This window comes from Pteropus alecto, unplaced genomic scaffold (assembly GCF_000325575.1).
Source record: "Pteropus alecto unplaced genomic scaffold, ASM32557v1 scaffold164, whole genome shotgun sequence".
Classification (NCBI taxonomy): Eukaryota; Metazoa; Chordata; class Mammalia; order Chiroptera; family Pteropodidae; genus Pteropus; species Pteropus alecto.
Genome location: NW_006439568.1, coordinates 214,936 through 224,874, shown reverse-complemented (window position 1 = coordinate 224,874; position 9,939 = coordinate 214,936). Strand labels below are relative to the sequence as shown.

The window sequence follows — 9,939 nt, the reverse complement described above, 5'->3', positions numbered from 1 at the left end:
AAGAGGCTTAGCAAGAGAAAAGGAACCACAAATAGACCAGAAACAAAAATTAAAATTACTTAAAATTTGAAAACTTCCCACATTTGTGATTTTTTTTTTAAATGTCCTGAACACTTGCTCATAGTTACTAGTGAGAAAGGGCTTCTGAACTGAAAGGAAGGGGCAATTTAGGAGCACACATCCACTCTGCAATCGCTCCCTGCTATGGGCATACGAGATTAAGGAACAGAATCTGTGCTAAGAGCATTTAGGACAAAAGCTACCAGCAAGTCCCTAGGTCCCAAAGGAAGAGCACAAAAGAAGAGCACAGAAAGTGGCCCGAGTCTGTGGACTAACCCTGGGGAGTTCACAACAGTACAATCCTTGTGGTTCCCGTAACACCAGAAACTCAGTCCAGAATAAAAAACAGGTAAGTCGTAAGGCGGCATAGAACGAGTCCTCTGAAGCGAGTACTCCGCCATCTACTATGCTCTGCATAGTTCCTTACTAATAACTACAGCCAAATTGTTTGGCTGCTTTTTGATCCGAGGACATTCTTATTTTCTCAAATGAGAACTGGCCTTTGATATGTGTAAGTACAGCAAAATGAAACGTTTATTTACAATATGCCAAACTACCTGAAAATAGGGATTCCATTTAAAAAATAAGTTAGATTGTCTACAGCCGTGCCACCCTGAACATGCCCGATCTTGTCTGATCTCGGAAGCTAAGCAGGGTCGGGCCTGGTTAGTACTTGGATGGGAGACCAACTCGGAAGACCAGGTGCTGTAGGCATAAAAATAAAAAATAAGTTGGATTTATTTTCCTACTAAAGATGATTCTGGCCCAGAGGAACTGGGGAAAACTGGATGGAGATTGTGACCCCTTCTGGGCCGGAGAGGAGGGGTAAGGACACCTCAGCAAAGAGCCAGATCAGCAGTGATGGGAAGGCACAGAGGGCTGATTGGCAAGGCTTACTCTGGGGCATGTCAGGAAACCAAATTGGATGGGTCTCAAAAATACTAGTGAAGGGTAGAGTGAAGAAATAAAAAGCCATAGAATAGTGTTGAAACCTCTGTCTGCCTATAGGGCACATCAGAGACATAGAGCAACCAGGGGCAAAGGAGGATACTCTGTGAGCCAGGCCAGACAGGAGCAGCTTGGACAGGGGGTAGCCAGAGCAATTCCAGAACCAAGGGTCAGATACCCTCAGGGGGATGCAGAGAGGAGGGTTCAGGGAATCAGACCCACCACAGACCCTCTATATTCATTTCTTAAGGCTGAAAGGAAAAAGTGCTACAAATGGAATGGCTAACAACAACAGAATATATTGCTTTACAGTACACTTGTCACATAATACACTGTCTCTGGAGGCTAGAAGTCTAAAATCAAGGTGTTGGCAGAGCCATGCTCCCTCTGAAACCTGAGAATCCTTGCTGGCCTCTCTGTAGCTTCTAGTGTTTCGCTGGCACTCCTTGGTGTTTCTTGGCTTAGAGATGCATTGCTCCAATCCACTGGCATCACATAGTGTTCTCCCTGGGTCTGTCTTCACATGGATGTTTCTTACAAGGACACCAGTTATTCTAGACTAGGGGCCCACCCTACTCCAGTAATACCACCTAACTAATTGCATTGCAATGATTTCATTTCCAAACGAGGTCACGTTCTGAGGTACTGGGAGTTAGGACTTCAACATGCCTTTTGAGGGGACAAATTCAAACTATAACACTCTTCTTGGGCTGCTCAGTCCTCACCCTCAGCCAGGACTCTGAAGCTCTTGGGCCATTCAGAATACTCGGGGGGCTAATTCAAATTAAAGAGACACAGAGAAAAATTACCCTATGGTGGTGAAAGTCTGAAGAGTGGTTACATTTAAGAAAGGAAACTGTGACTGGGGGTAGAGCATGCGGTGCTCATCTGGAGGGCAGATAATGTTCTAGTTCTTCACCTGGAGGTAGGTTACATGGGTGCATTCACTGAAAGGAAATGTATGAGCCATACTCATACAGTGTATGTACTCTTCTGTATCTCTGATATACTTCCATAAAAACTTTACTTTAAAAAGCATTAGAGAACATGAGCTGCCCAAGAAATAGAAGGTTTTGCAGCCCAGGTAGACCTTAAGAGGGGGGCATTATCTAGGAGGGGCCACAACCCAAGTGCTAGCTGCTCACCCTTGCTGGTTCAGGCTGGTGTGTAACTGGAAACGGCAAAGTAATTCACTTATAGTGAGAAAAATACAAGTGCCGAAAAGTCTATAAAAACGGCAAATTGGTAACTTCTATAGGCAAATCCACGGGTGATAAGTAAAAAGTTGTTTGATAAGCACAGACCCATATTAAGGGCGCATTCTCTCCTCAACAGTGCTGAAACATGCTCAGACACTTCTTGCTTTGCTCTATTTTCCCAGCCTCCCTGCGGACCTCTCCCACACATTCCATTTTCAGGCTAATTACAGTTCAAGTAAGTTCCAGTGTTTTTTTCTTTCACTTCTAATTCTCTGGGAATTTTAAGCTCTTGTGGTTAGGTTGTTTTGTGTCCTATTGCTTAATTTCCTACCAAGAGAAATCAACACCAAAAGACAGAGTTAAAATACACTGGACACCAGTCAAACTTAGCAAAACACATATTTTGAGAGTAAAAACATCTAAGGTTTTCTAGAATTATAATTCAGACATTTAACATCAGATATTGCATAAACTCTGAATATACCAATATATTAAAAACCGAGTGATGCCTTAAAAATGAGAGGAGAAAGGAAGCCAAAACTTAATGGCAATGCAAACAAAAAAAATAAAAATCATATATTTATCAAAATTTTACAAATAAATTATCAAGCACATAATTACAGAAAATGAAACTGTGATTGGAAGAACAGCTTCCTATTCTATTAGCTTTCTAGTCTATAAAAAGTATTAGGAAAGCACTGAAAGAAGCCATAAATTTGTAGTGAACTTACTCACTGTTCTCCTTGGATATCTCTACTCTCAAATTTCATATAAACTCCATGGTTCAGAAGTCCCAAATGATATTATCTCTCTGTTTCAAACACTTAGGTTTTTTTTAAAAAACGAGAACTCTAACATCAATTACACGTTACCATTACTAATGTTTTGATCATTTTCTTTTGAAAACAGAAAATGGAAGATGTATGCCATGCCATATGTAAATCCAAGTCCAACTTCAGAAGCAATGTGCAGAATCTGCCTATTACAAATTGTCCATATAGACTGACAGTCTGTAAGGCGCATAGTCTTATAGGGAGATGTGAATATATAGGCCCTGTGTTTGAGTCTGTGTCTGATCTAGAGGACATCTGCACTGTCTGCTGCATCATCTCCTAAAATGCCTGACTTGGAATGTTATGCTCTAAGAGCACCAAACTTCTCACAATTCTAAATCACACTGTTTCAGGCCTCAGTGCCTCCTATTCCAGGAGCCTAGAACGCTCTCCCTCCCTCCTCTCTCACCTTCCAGCCTCCCTGCTCCCCACCATAAATCGGAATCATGTTAAGATTCTGCACTTCAAAGAGAACTTCTCTTTATACCCCCATCCTGCATTTGGACGAGGACAGAGTGTCTAAGAAAAAGCATACATAAAGCTGTTTCAAGAATAAGCATAACTATAACTCATATTATAAATCATACTTATGAAACTAAAAAATTCAAACTAAAGGATGTTCAGTTTTTAAATGGACATCTGAATAGTTTTTTTTCTTCTTAACTCTCGTTTATTCGAAAAACTCTTAGTACTATTCAACAGATTTCATCCCCAGCCCATGTGCACATGTACACACACACATGTGCACACACACACACACATACACGCATGCATGCTGCATCCCTCCACTGTGCCCACAGATCCCCATGTTATAAATAGAACAGCACCTGGTACATGATACGTGTCCAAATATTTGTTGCTGTTCACTGCAGAAAAATTGAATACAACAACATGAGTAGATTGAGTACAAAGTGAAGTCAGGTGCTAAGAGGAAAGTGGAGAAAAAATTAGAGACAGATATGGTCAAACACAAAGACTTTTCAGCGTGTTAAATGTTAACATTTGAAGAATATAGTTAAAATAATAGCTATAATAATGAATTATAATGATAATAATGGCAAGTAATATTGATAAAATGTTTGAAATTTGATAGAAGCTAGGCTAAATTATATGTTTACTTTTTAATTATTACAATAATTATAATATGGACATCATTTCAAATGTACAAAGAAGAAAAATGATGCTCAGAAATTAGGCAACTTGTTCAGAGTCATGCAGTTATAAACTATGAAGCTGAAAAACAAACACAGGTTATACTCTGGCTTAAATGAGGGAGTACACAGTGGAAAGAACACCCCAAGCTAAAACACTGGATGGCTTGCAGTAACTACAGTTTCAAATGGGAGAGTAAAAAGAAAGTTAATGACATGAAATGGCAGAAAACATCAAAAACCAGTGGGATTCTCTGGATTTTTGAGCAGGAAAAAAAATTCCCTAATTAAAACCACACTTGAAGCCTGTTTTTATAAAAGGTGCATAATGAAAAGAATGGTGCATGGTCATAGGTGGAGAGCTCAGGTAGAAAATTTTTTACGAGAATATGAGTATAATATTTTACAGTTAAAGCATAAAAGCCCTACCCACCTAATCCGCAAAAAAAGATTTTTTGCTATAGGTGGGCTGGATCTGTCCTCCAAAAAATTCAATGGCAGGAAAACATTTATAGGAACTTCATGATCAGAAAAGTACACATATCTCCTAATATCCTGCTTATGAAAAAATCCAATTACTTCTAATTTGTTTATAGCATAGCCGGGATCAAACAAGAGGGATTAGCTAATTTACTTCGACATATACTTGAAATATTGGTTCCAAATAGCCACAGCATTTTGACAGCAGTGTCCTTTCTCTCACAAAGATCATTTGCAAGAGTTCCTTCAATTTTCAGAGTCTATCAATGAAATAAAATTATAAATCAAATTAATTGCTGTTGCTGAAAAGCAGTTAAAAATGCACTCACACCCTAGTTGAATGCCAGGATTATTATTTCATTCCTGTCATCTAAATGTAACTGTATAACCCATTTTCCAATCTTTAGGTTCAGTTTTATAACTCTATATTGTCTCTATTAATTATTAAATGTTATGTTATATTATCTACATTTTATATTAACTGTATATTACCCATAAAAAGAAGTCAGGGAATATAAAAGGAAATCTCCAATCTCTTTTTATTCTTTGGTTCTATCCTGAACATAGAAAATGTACATACTCCCTTATTTCTGCCTCCTCCATCCTTTAATGCATGAAGGACTCAAGCATACTAAAGGGTCACATAGATTTGGATAAAAGCATTTTATTATTTTATTTTATTTATACCATTATATTTTTATATTAGCATTTTTATTTTATACTTTATTTTATTATGTTATTTTATTATTTTAGCAGAAGCAGCACCTTTATGGTGCTGGCCTAAATATTTCCAATAGAATAGTTCCTAAGAGGAAAACTCCTCCAGGCTGTCAGAAACAGTGAGCAAATAACCAACCTGAGGACTAAAATCAGGTGGGGGGCAGGGGAGGAACTCTTCATGTCCTTGTAAGGTGGGAAAAGACAAATCTAAAAGGCAGAACCTTTAAATATTTATAATTTTTAAAATATGAATACAGAATATATCTATTAACCAAGAAGATGCCCTCTGAAGACATCATCCTTTGTGAGAAACTTTGTCACTAAGAGTCTCACCAAGAGCTGACAGCTGGGCCCCTCTCTTGCATGACTGCCTCTCAGTTCCCTCTGCCAGGCACTTCCCCCTTCATCCCGGCTCTGGCAATCTTTTCTTAAGACAAACTTGTTGATTTTTTTATTTTTTTTTTTTAGTTTCAAGTATACAATACATTGGTTAGACATTTATATAGTTTATAAAACAATCCCCCTAATTGCTCTTTATCTCCTCTGGCTCTCCTCCTAACCATTACATTACTACTAACTGCATTCCCTACGCAGTATTCCTCATCCCTGTGACCATCTATCAACCACTAATTTGTACTTCTTTAACCCATTCTCTCAGCCCCTTAACTTCCCTTCCCTCTGTCTGTCACCAGACTGTCCTCTATATTTGTTTTTGATTAGTTTGTTTTGTTCTTTAGATTCCTCATATAAGTGAAGTTATATGGTATTTTTCTTTCTCTGTCTGATTTATTTCACTCAGCGTAATAACCTCTAGGTCCATCTATGTTGTTGCAAATGATTTCACTTTTTCCATTGTATATATCATAACTTCTTTATTCTATCATCTGTTGATGGGCATTTAGGTTGTGTCCGTATTTTGACTATTGTAAATTGTGCTGCCATGAACATAGGGGTGCATAGATCTTTATGAATTATTGTTTTGGTTTTCTTTGGCTAAATACCCAGAAGCGCAATTACTATGTCAAAAGGTAGATTCATTTTTAAGTTTTTGGGAAACCTTCAGACTTTTCCAGAGTGGCTGTACCAATTTGCCATCCCACCAACAGTGTATGAGTTCCTTTTTCTCCACGCCCTCGCCAACACTCGTTCTTTGATCTATTGATAGCCATTCTGACAGGTGTGAAGTGATATCTCTCATTGTGGTCTTAATTTGCATTTCTCTAAGATTAATGACCTTGAGCATCTTTTCACATGTCTGTTGGTCATCTGTATTTCCTCTGGGGGAAATTATCTGTCCAGGTCTAAATTCCCCATTTTTAAATTGGATTATTATTATTATTATTTGTTGTTGTTGTTGTTGTTGTTATTGTTGAGTTTTATGAAGCTCTAGCAATCTTGATAAGGAGGGCTTTTTACCCCCAAGACATTTGTTTATGTCTCAAACTAGGTTAAATGATACCTATTAGAACCTAAGAAATACCATAATAAGCATTGGAACTTCAGCAAAGCAAATCTCTGCCTACTCAAGTGCATAAAATTATGGATGTAAAGATGTCTGTGGTACTATTAAAGAGAGAGATGATTTTGTTATTCACGTTCTTGGCACATGTATTTCCTCAGTAATGTAAATGAAGCCTGACTAACCCAACTCAAATTTTGATAAATTATGAATTATGAAAGTGCTAAAAGTTTACTTTATATGAAAGCAAACTTCAGAGTATTCATCTGATGACATTTACATTCTAGTCCCTTACTTATCAGCATAAGTACACTATAATATTTTCAAAAAGAAAGAAACTTTTCAAAACCAGAAGGATTACATGTTTTCTCCAATGGGTAAAGTTTTTGAGATGACGAATTGATAATCCTAATAGTTACAAAGATGATCATAACAGTTATAAAGATGTTATAAATGAGCTAATATATTAAGATTGTGAGTCAATCCATGGACATGAATGAGTCATTTGGCCAATGTTTTCTTGATCTATAATGTTCTGGACATTGCACCAGATACAAGAGGTACAGGGGTGAAGAAGAGAAAACATCATTGCTGCCCTCTTAAATAGAAATGTGTTCCAGATTTTATGCCTCTAGATCAATCAAAAAGATACAAAAGCTGAAAGTGAGTTGTTTTGTATGTTAGTGATATTAAGTATGTAAGTTAATAAATGAGCATCTGGCTAAAGAATCACAAAAACAATTTGCTCTCTAAGGAGTGTACCAAGCTTCCCCAGAGAATATGCTGGTGCTGAGCTGCCCTGGAATCTAAAGATAACATGCTGGGACCTTCTGTTCATTTCTGATAAATGGAAGCTACCTATGAAGATATCAACTTGGACATAAACTTTCATAATTTAGGAGCTACTCTAATACTGCCAAGATCATCTTCAAAAACCAATAGAAATGAAACTTTTCAGGCATAGTATACTCCCATGAGAAATATTACGAGTCCATTTCCACTGCAACTGTACTCTAAAAGAGAATAAACCTTCCATAACAGACTTCATAGAGGCTCTGGGAGAGAGGGAGCAAGAGTTCAGGAAAAGGCAAAGTATTTAGATGATCATCTCTTGCAACGATCATTGTCTTCCAAAAGATATCAATTGTAATTTTTTTTTGACTAAACAATTAATTTTTAGTATCTAGTTTCAGATGTCACCAGCTAAGCCAATGACTTTTTAGAGACAACTAGATATTCAGTCTGGAGAGACGTTGAGAAATCAGAGCTAGTGTTGGAGAGTTTTATGCATGAATGTGAAACTAAATAAGAATATGAATTTATTTCAGAGAATAAGGAGAAACACTGTGCAGAGTCTTTTGAGCCCTTCTTCTCTGTGTGGATCTGCCCAGGCACTGGCGTAGGGCAAGGAAGGGGAAATCAGTGATAGCCAACTAACAGGGAGAAGAAAAACCAACTGAGAGTGAAAAATGTGTGTGTGTGTGCGTGCGCACGCGCGCGCGCGCGCGCGCACGAACATGCATCAGGAAAGCCCATTGCCCACTGAGTGAAGACTGAATTAGTCTCTAATTTAAAATCTCCAATGGCATCCCCTTACAATTAAAACGTAGCTCAAGGGTTAAAGTAGTATAAATTAGTAGTCGATAGATGGTCACAGAGATGGGGAGCATGGCATAGGGAATGCAGTTAGCATGAATGTATAGGCTAGGTGGAGAGCCAGAGGAGAGAAAGAGCAATTAGGGGGATCAGTCTATAAACTATATAAATGTCTAACTAATGTACTATATACTTGAAACTAATAAAATAAAATTTAAAAACTAAATTGTAAAAAACAGTTCGAACTCTTTTCTGACTTGAAGTCTTCACCTAAGCTATCTCCCACCTACCTCACTGACTTATCTCTTCTTCTCTCCCTCTTTTGCACCGGTTTTCATTTAGTTCTCCAAACACCCCAAATTCATTCATGCCTCCGCAGCCTTTGCAGTTGCTGTTTCCTCTGCATACAATACTCTTCCTTCTGCTCTTCACTTGGCTGGCTCCTTCTCACCATTCACATCTCAGGTCAAATATCACCTCCTCAGAGAACCTCTCTGATTGCTCTAAAGTAGCTTCCCCTCATCCCCTCTCTAGCACACCCCCATGCTGTACTGTTGTTGTAACATTCATTCTATCTAAAAGATGTTTTTTCATTTATTTGTATCTTGTTTAATGACTCAATTTCCCCCACACACACAAAATAAGCTCTGTAAGAGCAACGGTCTTTGTTTTGTTCAACACTGCATGCCCTATCCCCACCCTCAGCACCTAGAACATTTCTTGTTACATGATACTCAGTAAATATTGGTTGAATCTCAAGTCTCACATTATGGATGACCATGCAGAATGTCACCCATGATCCACTGAAAAACCGTTCTCTGTTCCCTTTTCACCCCCACCTCCCGACACAATGACTGTGACCCACAGCCAGCCATACCAACTCCAGATCTGCTTCTGTAACCTGTGGAAGGCAAGACTGACTCTGCTTCCCTTGATACAGTCTCTATTTTCCTTGCCATCTCCTCATCTGGGGGCCTTATTCTCCTCATCTCCTACAGATCTTTCCTTTCCCAGCCAGATAAAAAGTAAATCATTGTTCTAAGGCCATCATTACATGCTCCTGAACAAAATGATGCCATTTGCACACTATGTCTGAGGTATAAAGGGGAGAGAGATTGGTGGAAGAGGAGAACCTTTTCAGTCAGCTTCAGTGTTCACGACCAGAAAATTTCTTGAAGGTTGGCTGCTCTCCCCTTCCTCTTTCCCAACAGTCCTTGGAAGAAGGAAGCCCCTGGCCAGATGCAGAAGGTTGTGGCAGTAAAGTAAGCTGCCTACTGTCCCCCCAACCCCACCCCAGATGACCAAAAGCGCTCCAAGAAAAAGAGGTACAGACATCGGGAAGAGACTCAGATCCTACTGCTCTTTACTCTCTTTTACCCTCAAAACTTCACCTCCAGAATCTCATCCCTTCTTAATCTGACAGCATAGCAGCCAAGGTCCTGACCAAGTCTGAGACATTACTGATTCCCAAAGGTGAGGGAACTGTACTTCTG

General features: G+C 38.7%; 1 protein-coding gene and 1 non-coding gene across 5 annotated transcripts in view; one reads left to right on the top strand and one right to left on the bottom strand.

Moving 5' to 3' along the window:
• Positions 1–9,939, bottom strand: part of ST3GAL6 (ST3 beta-galactoside alpha-2,3-sialyltransferase 6) — a 66,773-nt gene that overhangs the window by 53,322 nt on the left and 3,512 nt on the right. The gene's annotated exons all lie outside the window — the stretch shown is intronic.
• LOC112483678 lies at positions 656–774 on the top strand. The gene has a single exon (XR_003047725.1). It is a non-coding gene; the product is annotated as a 5S ribosomal RNA (ribosomal RNA).